The sequence below is a fragment of the Melospiza melodia genome, chromosome 4 (genome assembly GCF_035770615.1).
Source record: "Melospiza melodia melodia isolate bMelMel2 chromosome 4, bMelMel2.pri, whole genome shotgun sequence".
NCBI classification, from domain to species: Eukaryota; Metazoa; Chordata; class Aves; order Passeriformes; family Passerellidae; genus Melospiza; species Melospiza melodia.
Window position 1 is genome coordinate 77,315,381 of NC_086197.1, and position 19,897 is coordinate 77,335,277.

At 40.7% G+C, this 19,897-nt stretch overlaps 1 protein-coding gene across 4 annotated transcripts in view; it reads right to left on the bottom strand.

Moving 5' to 3' along the window:
• Positions 1-5,161, bottom strand: part of IMMP2L (inner mitochondrial membrane peptidase subunit 2) — a 407,189-nt gene extending 402,028 nt beyond the window's left edge. For 3 of the 4 annotated variants that reach the window (XR_010027616.1, XM_063155261.1, XM_063155263.1), the window contains exon 1: positions 4,656-4,844. The gene's annotated coding sequence lies outside the window, so the exon portion shown is untranslated. Of the gene's footprint in view, positions 1-4,655; positions 4,845-5,115 lie in introns of those variants that run through there. The other variant, XM_063155262.1, reaches the window with a different exon arrangement.
• Positions 5,162-19,897: the final 14,736 nt, after the last annotated feature.

The following is a 19,897-nucleotide window of genomic DNA, read 5'->3' on the forward strand; positions in this document are numbered from 1 at the left end:
GCCTGCAGAAAATCATCAAGTAATTCAGAAAGCCCCAGGTTACAATATATTTGCAAACCTAGGTACTTAAAAATTACCCACAGAAGTATGATAGGAAAAATAGCTGTAAAAACAAGGCATTAGCAGTCATCCGCAAAGGAAACAGAATGGCCCCTGATGTGCTTCTACAAGAAGACGTGAGGGAACAGGAAGGAGGGAATTACAACCTATATGCAAAGCAACTACCCTACCAAGACTGCTACATTCGTGTGAAATTATCTATTTGATCTTGTTCAGGAATTAGTAACTATATGATATATAGTTCAAGAATCCATTGAAACAACCAACTTCTCTGCCAATCAAAATATGCATCTTTAAATAAATCAATTGTACCACACTAGAATTCAGGAGATATGGTTTGAAAATAAAAAAGACTTTCAAAACAAAAAACTTCACAACACATGAATAAGCCCAATTTTATTGTGTCTTATAAAACATAAAACTGAGGACAAAAGCTTTTGTTTTAAGACTGGTCTAATTTGAAGATGAGGTTATACCTGGCTTTACAACCATGATTAACAGGATACCGAAAATCTTCTTCTTCTTCAGTAGAAGAATTTGTGTGATCTTTTTAACACACTCTTTTTCTACAATCTTTCATGATACAAGGCCAGAGCTAAATATTGCCATGCAGTGCAGCCTGAGCCCAATTTCCCATTTTAGTTTTCAATTTCTATGATTTTTATATTACAGTGATTACTGTACAAGTATGCAGAGTTTTTAGTAGGCTTATTTAACTCATATATATTTATCCAAGTACAGGCTTGGACACGATGGTGATGAATGCCACAGAAGAATCAAAATAGACTAGCCCATAAGTTTTCAGTTAGAATAATCAATATAGATCAGTGCATTTAAGTTTTCATATAAAAATCCTAGCTAATTCCAGAAGAAGCTCTCATTTATCCTTCAATAAAGCCAACTCTATCCTGGTATTATTCCACTATAGAGGTAACATGTCTATTCAATTAATGTATTTATATTCTGCACAGCTTTTACTCATCCTATTCCTCCATCATATTACTCTCTGTCTATCCCCTAGCTCACAGACATGAAAGAACACCCCTCTATTTTGCGTTTGGAAATATCTCAGGTCATGGAAACAACTGTTGTGTTACTGAAGAAGAAAATCATAACCTAATCTGCAGTTTCAGCAACTGCACACGTATGCTCTGCTGTTCTTTTTTCTTTTCTCTAAATTACTCTTTTTGTTCTGACACCCAAATGTTTTGCTTGTTCCAAATACAAAGCAGCAGATTTTGTAAGTCTCAACTCCATTTTGTACCATTTTCTTATGCCTTTGCTTGAATTTAAGCAATTACAATTTCCATGTAATAGCTCCCAGCCCTATGAAATATGTAGAATTTTTTCCAGTATACCACACTAAAGAAAAACAATAATAAAAATCCATTTTTCTAATCTTCTCAGTGCTGTAACTTACAGAGAAGTTCCCAGAAGCAGACAAAACCAGATCAACCATAATGAGCTTTCAGCTCACAAACCAAATAGAAAAGCTTAAAACACAACAATCATGAACATAATCAGCCATAGATTTATTGCTGGGGGAAAAAAGTCAGTCTAATGTGGAACTGATTCTTCTTTTAACACAATATTACTATATCCCATCACTGGGATCTATGCCATGTCAAAGGCTTAGTTGATGTGTTGGTTGTAACTGGAAAGAAATTCATATTGCTTATTCTTAGAAATTAATTTTGTGTTTCAAGTACACAGATTTTACCCTAATGGACAATCTTGTACTTCCAAAAAGAACATTTTATTGTTCAAATATAAGCAAAACTAGAAGAAAACACAACTGTAGATCAAAGTTACTCTCAGCAATCAAATCAACAACTAGCTTAGGATGGCAAGTAATCAGCCATCCCTTAGCTCTGACAAGTTATTCAGGATTCCATTTTATACACACAAGTATCAAGGATAGGAATTACAATTAAAAACATTAGTAATTGTTACAAATCAGATTTTTTCCCAGCACTTCAGATGTAATGAAATATCTTCCAAGTGTGAGCACGCAGGTGACTGGCAGAGTACCAGTCCTTCTAACATATAAGTTACAATATTTGGGTTTATTCATGTTCCTGCACCTTCAAAGAAACTAAAGATCATCAATATATACTGTAGATAAAGGAAAGTACTAAATGCCATTCATTTTTGGAACTCACTTAAGAGAGCAACAGAACACATGTTCAGTTTCCTACTACTGAAAGTTCTGTGCTGCTTTCAGCCTAAGGATTCAATGCCTGCAACCAAAGTAAACTGTTTAAATTAGTGTCCTTTGCAAATAACTACCAGCTGCTGCTATGTTTTGCTCTCAAGTAGAGTGCATAAATGAGGAGTTGCTTTGAAACTTACCAAATTTGTAAATTATATTTACAGTAAACAATAGCATAACCTTTGAATTTCAATGAATTTGTGCATTCATCTAGACAACTCTCTGGATTCTTTCAAGCACCATTGAACTGTGATGTTAATTGTGGTTATCCAGAACCAAATTTAGGCAAAAACAAAGACAACAAAAAAGAGGAAATATTCATTTTTCACCAAAATATATAACTTCAAGTATTCAGATAACATTCAATGAACAGCCTAAAAGTAAGAATAACAGCACTCAGCTTCAAGCATTAACATCATCAGAAACAAATTCTTCTAAATCATTTTGCTTTTGGATTAAGAAGAAGTTTCATAGGGAACAGGGAAGGTTCTTCTAGCCTAATAGAAAGTCAAATGCATACAAAAACAAATTAATAGAAGAAAGAAGAGTCTCAGCTATGAATCTTTAAAGCATGCCAGTATACACTGAGTATACAAGGACAGAATAATGACTGAAAATAATATTTATTATGGTATGAAAAAATGATTCCAAGAGAAAGAATAGAAAATTATTTTACTATTTGAAAGGTATTTTCCATTTTCAGCATACTTCACAAAAATAACCAGTTCTCCCACAACTACTGTAAAAGCAGCTTTGTGTATCCTTGTTCAAAGCAGGGAAACTGGGACTGATTCCTCGACAGAACATTCCCATGACAGCCAGCAGTAAAACCCAATGAACCATCTACTTCCCACCTACTGTCTGGGGAATAGTAATAAACTACATGAATAAACTAACACAGAAAACTATGCCTTCGAAAATAATTGCCTTTATTTTAACAACTCATGTTTTATCCTTGAACTCTAGAGGTCACTGTGGGAGTTGTTAAGAGCAGACCTTGTGTACTCCATCCTTCCCCACCATATTGATTTTGAGTCTGGGATTCTGGATTACTTAAACTGCTGTGTAAATTTCTCAGGTCCCAAGAATAAGCAAAACAGCTTAACAAGCATGAGGATATGAATTTCCAGAAACAGATTAAATCTCTGGCACCCTAGTCATCTTATAAAGATCTCACCACAAAATTACAACTGTGACTGTGAAACCATTTGAATCTTCAAATTATTGATAGCATGCTTAAAATACTATTTTCAGGGATCTGGATATCACCCTTACTGTATCATGTGTATAGTTATTTACCACTGGTTCCAGGAGAAAATTTATTTCGGTAACATCATACAAGTTAAATAAAAGAGCCTGTAATTTTAAAAGTAAATTAAATTAAAGACTCCTGAAAATCTTCCAAATACAGTAGTTAAAAATGTTTTTTTACAAAATGCATATGTATTCAGTTACAAAGCTGCATATTGGAAAAAGAAAGTCTAATTCTGAAGTTTCCTAGAGGAATTATTTCACTTAACCTGAAAATCCTCAAGAAGTTCTGTCTTCCTAATATATTTTGTTGACAATTTTGATTTTCTTCCTAGATGAACAGCGAACAAGTATGTGTGACATCTGCTTTTAGGGGAGAAAAAGAAAATAAAAACGTAGTGGCACAAGAAAATTGTTTAATTATTTAGAGGGATATGTAAAGCAGCTTTGCCTATTCTGGTCTCTTGGTGTGCTCAATGAATTCCAGTTCCACAGAACCAGAATGGTAATTTTTAAAAAAAAAAAAAAAAAAAAAAAAAAAAAAAGTAAAACTTCTGCAATGGAATACTGGCTAATTAAAAGATTTTACAAAGTTAGAGTCTACTTGTTTAGCTGCACTTTTTCTATTTAAGGTTTTTGCCAACTTTAAAAGAGTAGGAACACCAGAGAGACATGTCTAGGAACTGGCTGAATCTCTCCAGCTTCAAGCATTGCAATCTTTATACACAGAAGCATTTAACTAAGAACAGATTGCAGGACAAGCGCCAGACGTGGAAAAGCAGCCAATTTAGGAAAAGTTATACCTTACATGCAAACAAACCAAAAAAAAACAACAAAAAATTCTCTCTCAGATGTCCGGGTTGTAGGGTAGCAGTAAAGCCACTCCATCGGATGCCGGAGAACAGCCATTAACAGAAGTCCTCATAGGACAAATACAAGATGTGATAAAGTTTAATAAAGCAGAAAAATACGGTAAGTAAGAGCTGCATTGAGTCCAGGGCCAAGCGCCGCGCACAGCACAAGTCCCAGTTGCAGACACGATGCCCAGGAAGGGCAGCAGCACCCCGGAGTCGCTTCCAAGCCCATTCCCCCGCCCAAGCTCGCCGCCTCCCACCGGCAGCAGGGCACGCACCGCCTCTGCCAGGCGGAGGGCGCACAGAGCAGCGGTGCTTCTCGCTATTGATTCGGCCGGTTCTGTTCAATCCAGTCCCTCCCCACGGGAAATGGCTATCCCGGTAATCTGAGGGGCGAAGAACGGAGGGATCGCACACGCGACTGGAGGCGGGCAGGGAGCAGCCGCCATCGGCGAGCGGCGCTTCCGCCGTCCCACAGGGCCCGCCCCGGGGGAGGCGCCGGGGGGGCGGGGGCAGGGGCGGGGCAGGGGCGGCACCGGCTGCGGGCGCGAGCTCGCGGCCGGGCCCGCCGCGCGGCGCCTGCCTGTCCCCGCCACCGGGCCCGGAGCCCCCTCTGCTCACGCCCGTCCCCGCTCCCTCCTCCACCAGCGGGCTCCCCGGCCCCTTCCCCGCCTCGGCCCTCCGAGCCCGCCCGGCTCCCGTGGCTCCGCCCGGCTCCCGGCCGCTCCCGCCGCTTACCCTTTGCTCCGTTCCGCGGGGGGGCGGGCCGCAGCCGGCCGCGTCACGTGACGCGCGGGCGCGGGGCCCGCGGCGCTCCCGGAACGGCCGCCCCGGGCGGGCCGCGTGAGGGGCCGCGGCTGCACCGCGCGGCCTGGCGGGCTCGCCCTGTGCCGCACACGGGGCCAGGCAGGCCCTGCGCCGTGAAACGGACTCGGCCTTGTCCTTTTTCAGCACCGTAGTTACAGCCTGAGTCCCCAAAACATTGAGGATGCTGCACTGCAGTGGCTGTTTTCCTTCAGGGAGAATGGATATTCATATACATAAGGATATACTCTTGTGGCCATTTTTTGGCAATTGGACAACTATAAATCGATTTGGATATTCATATGTGTGAAAAGTGCATATTATATGGCTCTACGCAGATATTTACTATATGTATTTTGATGTATTGATTAGTAGTGCTATATTAACATTTTAATAATATAAATGTAGTTTTGTAGTTAAAAGGTAACTTTTGTAGTTAAAATAGGAACTATGTAAGTGGGTATTTTTTGAAGAAAGGAATGAGGCACTCACACCAGATGGCAGCCACAAGACACCTAAATCGTTCAGAGAAAAGGAGTTTATTGTTCTCTTATCAGAAGAAACTAAATTCTTCCTGCCTATCTAAAGATCGAAGGCGCCTTAGGATTAGGAGACAGTTGACGATGACCAGACTGAATCCTTTGATTGAATGGAATTTATGCATCATGTAAGGAGCGTATGGATATGCAATAGGCTATAGCTCTTAAGGGCTAATCCTTTGTTAACGTGTGTCCTTTTTCGGGCTCGTGCTGCCCAGAAAAAGCTACCCGGACATCTGTAACTCTTTGTCTCTATTGTCTCATATTGTCCTAATTCAAATTGTCCAAATTATTATTACTCTATTACTATTTTTATTACCATTTTATTACTATTAAACTTTTAAAATTTAAAAAAACCCAAGCGATTGGTGTTTTTCACAAAATGTAATATTGGGAGTTCTTAATATTTCTGTACAAAACTGTTCTGATCTTGCATACAGTGTAACCCGCAGAAAAGTGCAGGATTTTTGTTCAGCCGATGGCTTCCCCTAGAGCACCCCAGGTGTGTTGGGCACCGATGTCAGCCACATCTGGTGCATTTAGAGCTGGCTGCATTGCACTGGCTTCATGGAGGGTGGCTGTTTTCCTGGCTGGTGCTCATGGATACACTTGGGCTTGTGCTTTCATTCAGTGATTAGTTGTTTTTATCAGTTGCTGTAACAAGTGTGGGTGCCAGTATAGTCTGAAGAAGGTTTTTCCACCTAGCTCATGTACCTTCAAGAGTCAGTGAGCAAGTTCATGGGGGGAAAATCCATTACAGATTATCACTCACATAGACCACTACCTCTGGCCCAGGGCGTTCCTAACTAGATGCTGGGAGACACTTCTACTTGTCAGGTCATTGTTGGAAACCAATGTAAGATGACACCTCTGCCTGTGTCTGTGCAGTCAGATATTTGCAATTTATTGCTAAAATGTTATTTTTAAGCTCAAATATAAAATTGTCCATAATTGAACTGATCTTGACTTTGAGGCTGAGCTATGAAAGTATGAATGCATAGTTGTCTGTAATCTGATCATATCTTTTCTTTATATTTCCACAGTTGTTGAGATAGGAGTTAACTATCTTAAAAGACACTGCAGTAGAGTACTTATTAATAAATTGAATTGGAAGGCACACTTGAAGACCAATTCAGTACAAGGTATATGAATTATGTGCACATAGTCTATAAAATTTCTTGTTTCACACTTGTTCCAAACACAACATGCCCAGCATCTTGTAAAATGTGAACCTTTCAGCAATGCTTTTAATGCTCTATTTCGTGGGGCTGGCACAGAGGGTGGCTCATGGTGATGGGGTTATCCCACAGTCATTTTGTGCCCAGAATTGTCACTGCCCTAACCGGCCTTTCTCCTCACCTCCTCGTCCCCTTCTCTGCCACGGCTCGGGGGATACCATGGTGGGTGAAGGGGGGCCTGGGATCCTGCAGGGGTTGGAGCTGGAGCTGGAGCTGGTCCTTCCTTCCAGTGAGGCATAGGGGCAGCATCCACGCAGCATAGCGAGTGGATTTGATCTGAGATCCTATTGCTCTGTAGGGCTTTTTTGTTGGTTTTTTTTTTTCTTCAGCACTGCAACCACGGTCTGCCGGTTTGCTCGCCTGTTTCCCTGCCACTCGGGAGCTCAGAGCCGGCGGTGTGGTGCCAAAACCCAGGACAGGGAGTGCCTCCTGCCGGCCCCCTGTGCGTTCGGCTCCGAGACTCCTGTTCACCGCCGACTCCGCACACACGCCTGCTCGCCTTCTCCCTGTTTCCCGGCCATTTGAGGGTCCAGAGCCAATGTGTGGGGTGCCATAGGGATTGGGAGACAGTCATGTTTTCCGTTCCAGGGAGGTTCCTGCCTTCCTTTGCAGACACCCGTCTTTTAAACCAGAACATGCTTAAAACATTTTTATGAAAGAAACATAATTGGCTTTGGTGTGATTTTGTTTTCTGAAATACATTATCTGATATATATCACTTGATGCCAACATATATGCTACTCAGGGAAAACAAGTGATTGTTACCCTATTTCAGTTTTTGTTTTCCTTTGACACATTTTTAAATAAGCATTACCTTTACAATCAAAGAAGTCTTAGTAACTTTGTTGTTGGTTAACCTTTATTTAATGCATTCTTTAACACATTTGAATATTGTGCTGTCTTTAAGATTCTACAGGTAGGTTATCGGTGCAGTGTAGAAATCAATAGAGTATTTGGCCACTGCTGTCCACCATCTCCATTTCATGTAAATATTTTACTGTGAAACCTTTACTAATTGTTTACAAATATTGCTGCAAAACACAATAATGTCTTTTTAATTGTAACATAAGAGAAACACCTTACAGGAATGTGCCTCAATGTTTCCATGCACTTGAAGCTGACAGTATGAAGTAATTTACTCTAAAACTCCTGATCTGAAGCTCTTTTCATGTGAAAGATTTTTGCTATAAACCTCTCAAAATCAAATCATGGTTTATCAGTTCTCTTCATTTTGAAATCAGCTGTGTGCTAAGCAACTAGCAGGAAATGCCCATTCTTCCTCTTTATTTAGTTGTGGATAAAGTGAAATTTATCAAAGCTGATACTAAAACTATGAGCTGCAAATGATGAATTACCAATGTTTGCACCATTTTTAAATTTTTTTTAATAAGTATTCTATGACAACTGCATTGGTACCCAAAAGTAAATGGCATGGTTTTTTGCTTTCAACTCTTAACAAGGAGGTACTGAAAATGTTTTGCTGCGTCTATGCTTTGGTGCATCTGTGACTGAAATAAAGACAAAACAAGCCTTTTTTACCCACCTCTTCAATTACTTTTCAGTTGAGAGTACCACTAAAACATTCTTGGCAATACACAAAACTTTTGCACTACAATATCCTTTTAAAAGACTCTCAACAGACTCTCAAACAGCAAGCTTTAAGCTAAAAACAAATTTACTTTTGTTTCCTCCAGGTTAATTTCATTTTACATTTTAAGAGTACAGAAAATGCATGGGAAATATTCAAGACCTGCTTTGAGTTAAAGTCCTTACATTTGCAAATACAACTATGTGTAGGGTATTTAAGGCATTTTTATCTTCCTCCATATAGTAAAGGATGGAATGTTTGAGTGGTGTTGAGTGTATTGCTCTGAGGGAGTGCATTTTGGAGGAAAATACTGGGCCAGATCCAGCTGCCTCAGAGCACAGGAAAGGTGCAGTGAAAAAAGGGCACAGGATCAAAAAGTCTGATTGCTTAATGGATATTGCAGATGAACACTTCATATAGTCCAGCTGCAGCTTGAAGAACTGATGGCCTAAGGGCAGCAATCAATGGTGTGGCACAAAAGAGGGCAATAAATCTTAAACTTGCTATTGTACTGGAAAAAATATGATTGCAGCATCTTCAGTATCGTATTATTGCACATCTCCATTTCATTACATGACTGGGAACCTAACTCCTGCTACCTTTGACAATCACATATTATTCATGTTATGCCTCATACACACTGAAACACAGTCTGGTCAGAATAAAGTAGATTTTGCTTACAGTTAGTCAGGCAAGACACAGAGCAGTAAAGAGGTCTCTAGTGATCTCTACATTAGAGAAAAAGAGAAGAATTAAAATGCAAGAAATTTATTCCTGAAATGCTATCACAGGTCAGTGAAAATAGCATAATCTTTGAAGGCCAGAAAATATATGAATAGCTCATGATAGTCAAGCTAATCGTCTTCTGTTCCTCAAGGAACAATTATTACACTCATATTTTTGCTTAGGAAAGAAGGAAACAAACATGATTTGCAAAGTCAAGAGTCTGTTGTCAACATAGGTAAATTCTTGACAGGCTCATTAAAGATTTTTCAGGCCAGATTTAATAATTACAAAAACAAAAAAAAAAAAGAAAACAATGCTATTACAAGGAAAAAAACCCACGTCTATTATAGACAGCCAAAGTTCTTATAACAATTCCTAACATTCACCTCCCTGGTGTTTTGCTCACCCTTTGGTGTTTTCCACAGATCTTTAGATGGTTTGGTTCCGTGTGATGGGAGTTGTTTGTTTGCTTTGTTACCCTTGCAACTGGTTTTCCCAACCTCCCAGGTCAGTGTATTTTTAGCTGACCAACACTGACTTGTTTACAACCCTGAAGTTTCCAGTGTCATCTCGCAACTCTCCCCACTCCTGTCATTTCAGCGCTGTAGTCCCCTGCATTGCATTATATCCCAAAATTATATAAAATTACCAAAAAGAAAAACACAGAAGCATAGAATATCTCCATTTGAAAGGGTTCCATAAAAATCTTTGAGTCCAGCTCCCCAGTCCCCAAGGACTACCTAATCTAAAGCATGTGGCTAAGTTGTTAGATGCCCTTGAACATTGGCAGGTTTGTGGCTGTGACCACTTCCCTGGAGAGCCTGTTCCAGTGACTGACCAGCCTTTCTGTGAAGAACCTTTTCCTTATGTCCAATCTGAACTTCCCCTTATCCAGATTCATTCAATTTCCTCACGTCCTTCTGCCTGGCACTGGTCACAGTGTGGAAATCAGTACATTAGAGAAGTCCCTCCTGATCATTTTAGGATTGTTGTTATAGGTAAGCAAAGTAAAACACTTCGTTACAGGAATACTAAAGCAAGCTCAACAAAGCCTGACAAGTCCAGAAAATTTGCAAAATCTGTATAAAATCCATGTTCTGCTGCTAGCCATAGCAATAATGTATTTACTGAGCCTAAGCTACTTGTCTACATGGGTCCTAAGTATTTAGAAATGTGAACGTAACTCATCCTAATATTACTCATTGCTTAATACTCTTCAACATATTTAACCACTTTAGCATTCAATTCTCCTATGTAATGTGTAAATCCTTATCTTGCTTTTAAGCACAGAGGTCACAAAGGTCAGTAGCAAAATCCAAATGTAGAGCAATCATTGTAGATTAATGATTATTAAATGCTTAGCATAAAGCAGACAACATTTAGCTTACTATTACATGCAGTACATTCTTTCAGTGTTGTCAGATTTAAAGGCTTACATTTGCCTGTATTGGTTCTGTATTGAGTCAGTATTTCTGTGCTGTCTTTTCTCATTACAGAAGCTTTTTTTTCCTTCTCCTGTACGTGCACTTTAAAGGTATGTAATTAACTGGTTGCAAGTCATTAGGCAGTTGATGAAGGGTGAATGAGGTGCTGATTTGTTTTCTTTATTTACATGTTTCCCACAATACTCTGATGAGAGCAGGATGTGAAAGTATTTTTACCCTTTGTATTATTCTTTGTTTCATCAGAGTAAGAAGTGGTATGTGAAACCATTTGGAATTCCTCAAATTCCATTAAACATTAGTGTCCAGGTAAGCCTCAATCAAAAACACAGTAAGTGCCATATGAACAAGCATTGCTGTCCCTGACACAAATAACCAGGTTAAGGAAGTACTTTTTTTCTAACTATAGCAGTATATCTGACCACTCTGAGCTTGTTGTTTAATAATATGCTGGTTTTGAAGACCTAGACAATTCAGGACCTGTACCTTGTTTATTACTCAGTCCTCCCCTATCTTTTAGCTTTTAACCAGAGAGAATAATAATTGTGTGGGGCAATCCACCTTTCAACCATGCAGTAGGGAGGGACACATTTAAAGACAGTTTCATTGCTGGGGTCTCACAAAGGCCCCCATTGTCTACTCTTTGTCAAAGGTGTCTACCGTGGAGTGTTTATAGCCACCTTTATTTCAACATTGTGTCTAACAAGCATAATAAATAGGTTGCACCATGAAAAGTCCATCCCCTTATGCAGGTACCTCTGAAAACGAAAACGTCTCTGGAAACCTCCCTGAAAAACCCCACCCTTAATTATAGTGTACTAAGTAAAAATCAGCATGAGAGGTTTTCAGTGAGTGGGAGCTGAATTAGAAGTAGGGGAGCAGGCTGAGAGCTACCAAGACAGAAACAACTGAAAGAGCAGAGGCATGAAAAAATTAAACCGAGGCGTGTATGGTGGGTGGAGTGTATTGAAATGGCAAATAATAGTCTGGAGGAATTGGTAGGAGACAAGCGGGGGACAAGCAAGCAGAAATATAATACAAAGTGTGGATGAATATGAAAGACAAATGGCAAAAACAAAGAGCCCTTTATAATAGGCAGAAACAATTAAGCTGCGTAATCACAAAATCCTGCTGTGACCGAACTCCTGTGCAATTACTGAATGGACACTTACCCCAAGCACAGCACTTTGAAGAGTATTGCAACACTTTGTGTGTCTTGTTTCCAACTCACCCCCTTCCCCGACATCCGTCAGCAGCAGCTTGTGTGGTATCTTTGTTTTCTGCACGAGAACCCAGTAGGCAGAACCTCCCTGTGAGCAAACTCGAGGCCGGAGGGGCAGCTGTAATTAGTTCCTAGTCAGCCCCATTAGTTCCTAGGAGCACCATCAAATCGTTCTCAAAAGGTTTTCTTCAGTAATGCTACACATAATTTTGTTCAATTTTACCCCATCTATTGTTACTTTAGAAAGTATAATACATTCTTTTCTAATATATTTAACACAAATATGTGACACAATGTTACAGGAGAATAGTGGGCGTCACTGCTAGGGGCAATTGGCATCTCCATTTCCCTCTATTCAGTATGTATTTTGAGGACCTTATTACAGGTTGTTAGGCCACCATGTTCTGAGCACATCTTGTTTGCTAAAACAATTTTTACTTCTAATAGTATAGCCTGGGCTGAGTTAAAATGTTTTCTAAATTACATAAGCACCATCTGAATCCAGAATCTCCAAAGAACAGCTAGCTGCAGTCCTTTTGAAATTTCCCATGGGAAAAATTCCTTCCAAACATGAAATTAGAGCCAATAAACGACTAAGGCATCAGATGCAGAATTGAGACACTTAAATCCAGAGTTATTGTCCAAACACTGCTGCTTAGCTGTTGTATAACCTTGTGGATAATTCCTCATTTGACCTGCAAGTTCTTTGTGAAATCCTCCTTTTCTGCAAGCTACACTTGCACACACCTAAATCAGAGCACTGAACAGACAAGGCTTTTAAATCTGATATGAATTACCAGAGCATGATTTACATTTATCCCTAAGAATCAAAATTGTCAAAACATCTAACTTGCTTTAAAATAGCAGCATTTAGTATACAAACATCAGTGTAGTTAGTGAAGTCTGCAGGGAAAGGGATTTTGGTCCCAGTTTCCTCGCTCAAATCTTTGGTTTCTTTCTGAAGCTCAGGAGTTTTTAGGGTTAATCCATACATCCCAGATTGACTCCATGCACAAGAGAGATATTGACTGCTATTGCTAAAATGTAAAAGAAAATGGTAACTTAATACTGTAATTTAAACAGATCCTTATTCTTTCAGAGTGCTCAATGCCAATTCTAAAATTTCCTGCTGGACCTCAAGGGTTGAAGACAAAATGAGTAATTTCCAAAACCTAATCAGGTTGGCATAAAGTTTAGCTGTGGTACTTTGTAGGAGACAATTCTCTGCTGTATAGCTTAATTTCATATCTCTGAGTCATATTCAAGTTGTTTGGATAGAAATTTTGAGTTATTAAGGACCTCCTTTGTAAAACACTCAGTCTGAAGGTTAATGAGTTTATATAAGGACACCTGAAATAACAACAATTATATGACTGAGTGGAACTGGGTTGCTTCTTGCCACCTATTCTTTCAGTATCTCTGTACACACACATTTTTACCAGTAAAATTTGTGGGTGTAATTTACCCAGCTATTCATCTGTCTGCCCACTTCTATCCACACAACACATCTCGGTTTGTCCGTTCTGCTGGGATTCTGTACCCTGGACAGACAAACTCCTTTGTGCCAGACCCACCTAAGCTACAGGACAGCAACAGGCAAAGAAGACATGACAGAGTTATGGCTCTGGCCCACTTGTCACTGTTTGTCTGTTGGTCACACCAGTAAAACACACTGCAGTTTTCAGGGGCACATAAATTAGTAAAATCTAATGTAGCCATTTTTTACTATAGTGTATTTCAGTTCCCATCAGTTGGCCTTGGAGCCACTTACTTGAGACCTGATGTAAGATTTTTCTTTCAATGAGAAAAGGTCTCTTGTTAATTGCATACTTGATCATTTTAAAACATTTTTGAGACTCATTTTTTCAGGCTGCAACCTTGACATTCCCACATGAACCACAAAAGCTGAAAGTCACAAAAAACAGCCTCATCAGGAGCTAAAAATATGAAATTTCATGGTAGTAATTAGGGAAAGCAATGGAAATTATTCTGAAGCTTTTCCCTGACTTCAGTTACGTGCCTGCATGTATCCTCTTGCCTGAAGGCATTGCAGCATAGGTGTTTGGGTCTCTTATTAAAAGGAATCTCAGTGATAGAATCCCCTTAAAAACAGTCATGTTTTTAATTTGCTTATATTTGTACATTCACAAGTAAGCTTACAGGGCCCGTTTTCTTTTGCAAAACTCATCGCAGATATCCATTAAAGTTCATACACATTGAAACTTTTAGGCTAGGCAAAAAATAATTTGGAACTTCAAGATCAAAATATCATCATCTGAATATAGTGGCTACTGGTTAGCATCCTAGAAAACTGGTAAAATATGTTCCGCTGTGGCCAGGTGAATTCTCAGCAAAGCTGTCAATAAAAGGATGTAAATCCCTTGCAGGGAAACAAATGTTGTAATATACTCTGGGTTTATGTACTCTAGTACCAACTACAAGTACCTAGCCTTTATGTTTCTGCCTTACCTCCTTCCCAGCCACAGGAATGCCTTGGCCTGATGGATGCACCAAGGGGCAGCTGGTCCTCAGAGTTGGCACTCGGAGCTGCTTGGTTTCCTCAGCCAATACTAAAGCTGCAGGACAGCTGTGGTTGGAGCAGCACCATTGGTAAGGCTTGTGTGCCTCAGTGCACTCAGGTGAAAGAGTCCCAAGTGCTGTGCTAAATCCTGCACCGAGGACAGGCACCTCCTGCAGGAGCTCTTTTAATGAGCTGTGTGCTGTGGTACTTTACTGCTGGGGGTGATACAGGCGATGTCTAATTCACCGAAATGTTCACCCAGGGAGATAAACCAGTTGTGAGAGCTGCTCTCTGACTCTGCTTCAGCAGGCAACTTTTAAATGAAGAACGAAATTATCTAGGCAGAATGCAGGCAGGTATGTAATCACAGTGTCCTGCTCCCCCCAGAAACACACGAATTGAATTATGCTGTGTTTGACAATATGGCAAACTGCTGATTGTGTCACCTCAATGGAGAGAGCTGTACAAGGGGTGCTTCACCCTGTGCTGGGAACCTGTTAAGGAGAGCATTTTCATGTGCTGGGGAAGCTGTAGATGACAGAGTGCAGCAGAGTTTTTTCCAATGAGAGCAACTGGCATATCACACATAGAACGACTGAGATGAAACAAGATGTGACAAGGAAGAACAAATGCGCATAATTCATTTGGGTTTGATATTCATATGGGTTTAACTGGAAATGTGTCCCAGGCTCATTAACTAATATTTGCCACATTTAAAGTATATAGCATATAACATTAATACATGTTTACTAACCTCAACATAATTAAGTGTACATAATATTTAACATAAAATTTGGGAAGGGACTACTACTGCAGGTTTGCCCCAAGTAGTCATATGGTCTCCGCAACCTTAACGACATTATGATAGTCTCAACAATGTTCAAAGATTTTCCTGGAAACTGCATGTGGATGGACCCCTGACCAGCTGAGTGCTTTAACCATGGGACTACTGTGTGAAAGAGGAGGTACTGTCTCTCCTGGTGACATTTGGTTGGTGTCTCCATTCTAGGAGGAATGCCATGGGAGCTATTATGTTGAGCACTGCAGACCTGCACGTGAGCTAGCATGCTAAGCATAGTGCTGACACAAACATGCCTTGGCCACAGAAGTTTGAAAACCTAGAGAACGCAAAATGTAAAGGTGTACGTTCATACAGATTTTAAGTGTCAACAAAGAAGGGTGAGGTCAGGCCTTGTACTTTTGGATTTTGTGTTTGAAAACTTTCAATGACTACATATACCAGGAGCTAGTAGAATGCATATATCCCTTCAAATGTATTGCCTTCAATATAGTGCGTATAATAGGGTAAATTCAATAGCTCTCCCCAGGTTAGACTGTTCTGTTCCAAATTGCAGTGCAGTTACTGTAAATACAAGTAACTGCACTGAATCTGCTTGTCAAACCTCTTCTTAAAAATCAGATCGAGATAACTGACCCCAGTTTTGTATCTAAGCCACAGCATGGACTATTTCTTCTAAAGAGGTAGTTTGCATAAGGAATGCATAATTTTACAGATTTTCCAGGTGCCTGAGACCTAGGTTTTAAGAAGAAAGGGGGAAATACCAACCTGTGAAACATTAAATCTGAACTTTCAAGCTTATAACATACAATAAAATATTTATTCTTAAAAAAGAATAGCACATGTATTGTGGCCTAAAATAATTTGCAAACACAAAAAGGTCAAAAGCCTAGAAAAAGATATCTTCCATAAATACCACTAGAGATTATCAAAGTACCATGAATATTTTGTGTAGTTAGTATGATGATGGTAAAGCATCTTTATGCATCTTGGTTGAAAAGTGAGACAACATATCCACTTGCTTTGTGTCAGGTATGAAACACTTTTTCATAGGATTCACAGAGATCATGGCATGAACTAAGATTAAATATCAGAATAAAATTCCTGTATTTTCTGGATAACACTGTAAATCATATGCACTGAGCCCCATTACAACTTCAGTTGGGCGACTCTAAAATAGAAGGGAGCAGCTCTGCTAGGGAAAATTCTGTGTGTGAGGACAAAATATGTAATTAACATGTATCATTAAAGGTAATAATTCTAAAAGCTTGGTCTTTTAGGCATTAGAATATATAGGTTTGAAAATTTAGGGGTGTGTTTTTGTGTTGGGCTTTTTCTCCTCTTTCTTTGTAGATTGGTGTTGCATTGCATGGGAATGTAAGTTTTCTCGATTTGGGATTGAAGAGGTAAAAGACTATTTATTTGGCTCTTCCAAACTGGAAGTAAGTACTCTGAAATCTGTGCAACAGAATACAGATTATTCCAAATTTTTGCTTTCACAAAGCTACTGTGATAATCATTCAGTGGCATAAAAGATGTTTTTCCAGTAATTTTGTGTAATATTCAGTTGTAATTTATTGAATTTGATGAATTTAGTAAATTAATTGTGCTTTTAAATTTATCAGTTTACTTAAGATTTTATATTTGGTGGGGTTTTTCCAAACACGTGAGAAATGTGTAGATTATTACATGCCACATTGATCTCGTTTATTTCTGACAGCTTAGAAAGAATGGGAATTCCTTTATTTTGCTTTTTTTTCCTAATTGTATGATGCATATTAGCACATGTTTTTGAAATTCTAATATGTAGCATCACTTGATTTCAAAACACATTATAGAAGTACAACACAGCTATGTAGTAATTGCAATTTTATGCTTCAATTCTCTACCACATCCAAGCATTTCAAGATTGGTCTATTGAAGATGATTGCCTCTGAACTATCTGATTGTAGATGGTTTACAGAGCTTTCACTTTCACCCCAAGTATTTACCCAATCATATACACTTTTTTCATACACTTGTTAGATACATTAATCTTGCAGGAAGGATCTTAAATAAAATTACGTTGGTTGTAATCTGTCTAAAGCAAAAATTATTTTAGTCTTGAAGTTTAAATACTTTTGCTACCATCTATGAAGAATTCCAATTATACACAGAACTTAGGGGGTATGCCCAATTGCATAACGCATAAGCCTACCCAAAACCCCTCTTATCAATAAACCACTATCTTTAAATCAGTCTTTAGTCTGAAGAGATAAACCAAAGCAAAAGGTGAGAACATAAGATCTGGAAAACAAAGCTTCAAATTTATTTTTGATTAAATAATTTTATAAGGTCATTAAATTCATCATCATCTATTCTTTGACACATCCTCTTAATACCTTCATTATCTACCACCAGTCTTCTATTTATTCTGAACATATTTAGAAAAAAATTAGAAAAGAGTTCCTTTACAATTCATTTGTGCAAAAACATATCCCTTTTGAAGAACTCAACATCTTTTTGACCTGAATATTACCTGCAATATTTTTATTTGGGTGCTGAGAACTCATACAGCAGTGTACTCAATAGCCTGTTTGCCCAAGAGCAGCCTCTGCTGTGGAGTCAATATTTCTGATATGTTGTTTATTCACCTATTTTCTGACTCTACTATGCTATGATTTCCAGCTGGAAATATGCTTAAGGGTAGGAGCCTGGCCTTTTCCTTGCATTGTGATGTCCTGAAGCATCATTTAATAGGCATGTAGGGAAATGCAGGCAAAGCAGGTGAGGCAGAGTGTTCAGTCTTCCCTTGCCTGCTGTTTGACCTCATCAATACAGGCAGAAAGTACAAGACACGTACAGAACACCCAAGAAGGAGCCACAGCAGTTTGTCTGCTCCAGATAAAAATAAAAACAACCGCAGCAATACCCTTTGTGAAATGCTATTGACTGATTTGGAGCCAGGCTGAGGATTCAGCAGCGAGATTAAAAAACTGTCATTTTCTGCCATTGTTAAGTAAATTACTTTTAGTGCTGCTAAACACATTATACAAGGACAGCACGGCATGATGCTTTCTTGCCCATAAGATCCTGCCTGACTAAAAACACATTTCAAGGCACCACTTCTAAACTGGCTCCTCAAAAGAAAGATGGAGAGGCAGGCAAAATGAGCCTGCTGGGGAGTGCGGTGCCCAGAGGCACCCTCTGGGCATTCTCTGAGGACAGAACCCAGGGTGGTGAGGCGGGAGCTGCCCGAGAGAGCCGCACAAGCCGCGGGCCGCCTCCTTCCCGGGCGCCCGTGCTTGGGCCGTGCCGAGCCGTGCCAGTGCCTGTCGCAGCATGTACTGAGAGTTGAGACGTCCACGATACACAGAATATCACCATACAATATCAGAAAGCTGTAAGCATCCCCACACAGAACAACACCATACCTCACCAGAAGGCTTCGAGTGTCTAGTCTTTATTACTCTTCAGTCCAACCTTTTATACCCTTCGTCTTATATGCCTTACACCTGTGTGCCCTCTGTATCCTTTGGTGATTGGTCAGTGCACCTCGGCACTCCATGTGCCATTACTAACAATGCTGTTCACCTGTCCTGCACAGCTGTAGCCCACTGGGGACAAGGCTTGGCTGCAGCCCCACTCCCAATCACCACAAACTGTGTGCCTACATGTGCCTGTGCTTGTGCCTGTGCCTGTGCCGTGCGTGCCGCCGGCCCTCACGGCGCCGCAGGTTCTGTGGGTGCCCGGAGCCGGCGCTCAGAGCTGCCCAAGCCGCTGGGGAGCCGCAGCGCGTCCCACGCTGGCAGCACTGCCCGTCCCTGCCGCCCTCTGGGGGGATCCAGACCGCCGCCACTGCGCGGGGCGACCTTGTCTGCCGTGTGCCGAGCGCCTGTCCTCATTGTTTCCCTTGCCCAGGTCCTTGCCCTCACGCTCATCCACAGCCGGGGCCCGGAGCCCGCCGGGCGCTTCCTGCTGCTGCCCGCGCCCAGCAGGCCGTGTCAGGGCACACGCTGCAGCCGAGAGCGGCGACAGCGGCTCTTCAGGGCAGCCCCGTACTGCCACCGCCGGTGCTTTCAGGGCAGCCCCGTACTGCCACCGCCGGCGCCTCGGAGCTCAGTGAGAAGGTCCAGGGCAGGCTGCACCGCAGCGAGCAGGCCTGGCTGAGGCCGTGGTGCTGGCACCTGAAGAGACTGGGACAAAGCGGACGAGACGTGTTTTAAAGCATGTTCACACTGTGCTGTGTGCTGCCGGTTGACTGGTGGAGCAGCAGAACAGAAAGTCCATTTTGGCATCTGGGACAGTAGCAGGTGCCAACAGTTCTGATGGCATAGGGGGGGTGAGTGGGCTGCTTTTCCAAAGGGACAAGGTGGAGTAGCTGGGGAATTGCCATGGAAGTCCAGCACAGCATTCTTGGAGCGATCATCAGACTTCCAGTGGGCCCCACCTGCTCGGGTTGGGACATGGCCCCACCCTGAGCCTCCCTTCAGGAGTGCTGCATGGATAGCTACATAGAAGGTTAAGTTATAGTTTGAAACTTGTCAACATTAAGTCAACAATAAATTCATAATACGGTTTAAATGAAGTTTTTTCTCTAGTTCAGGTAGATTCCTGTCTCTTGACCTTTTTTTTTTTTTTTTTTTTTTTTTTTTTTAATAG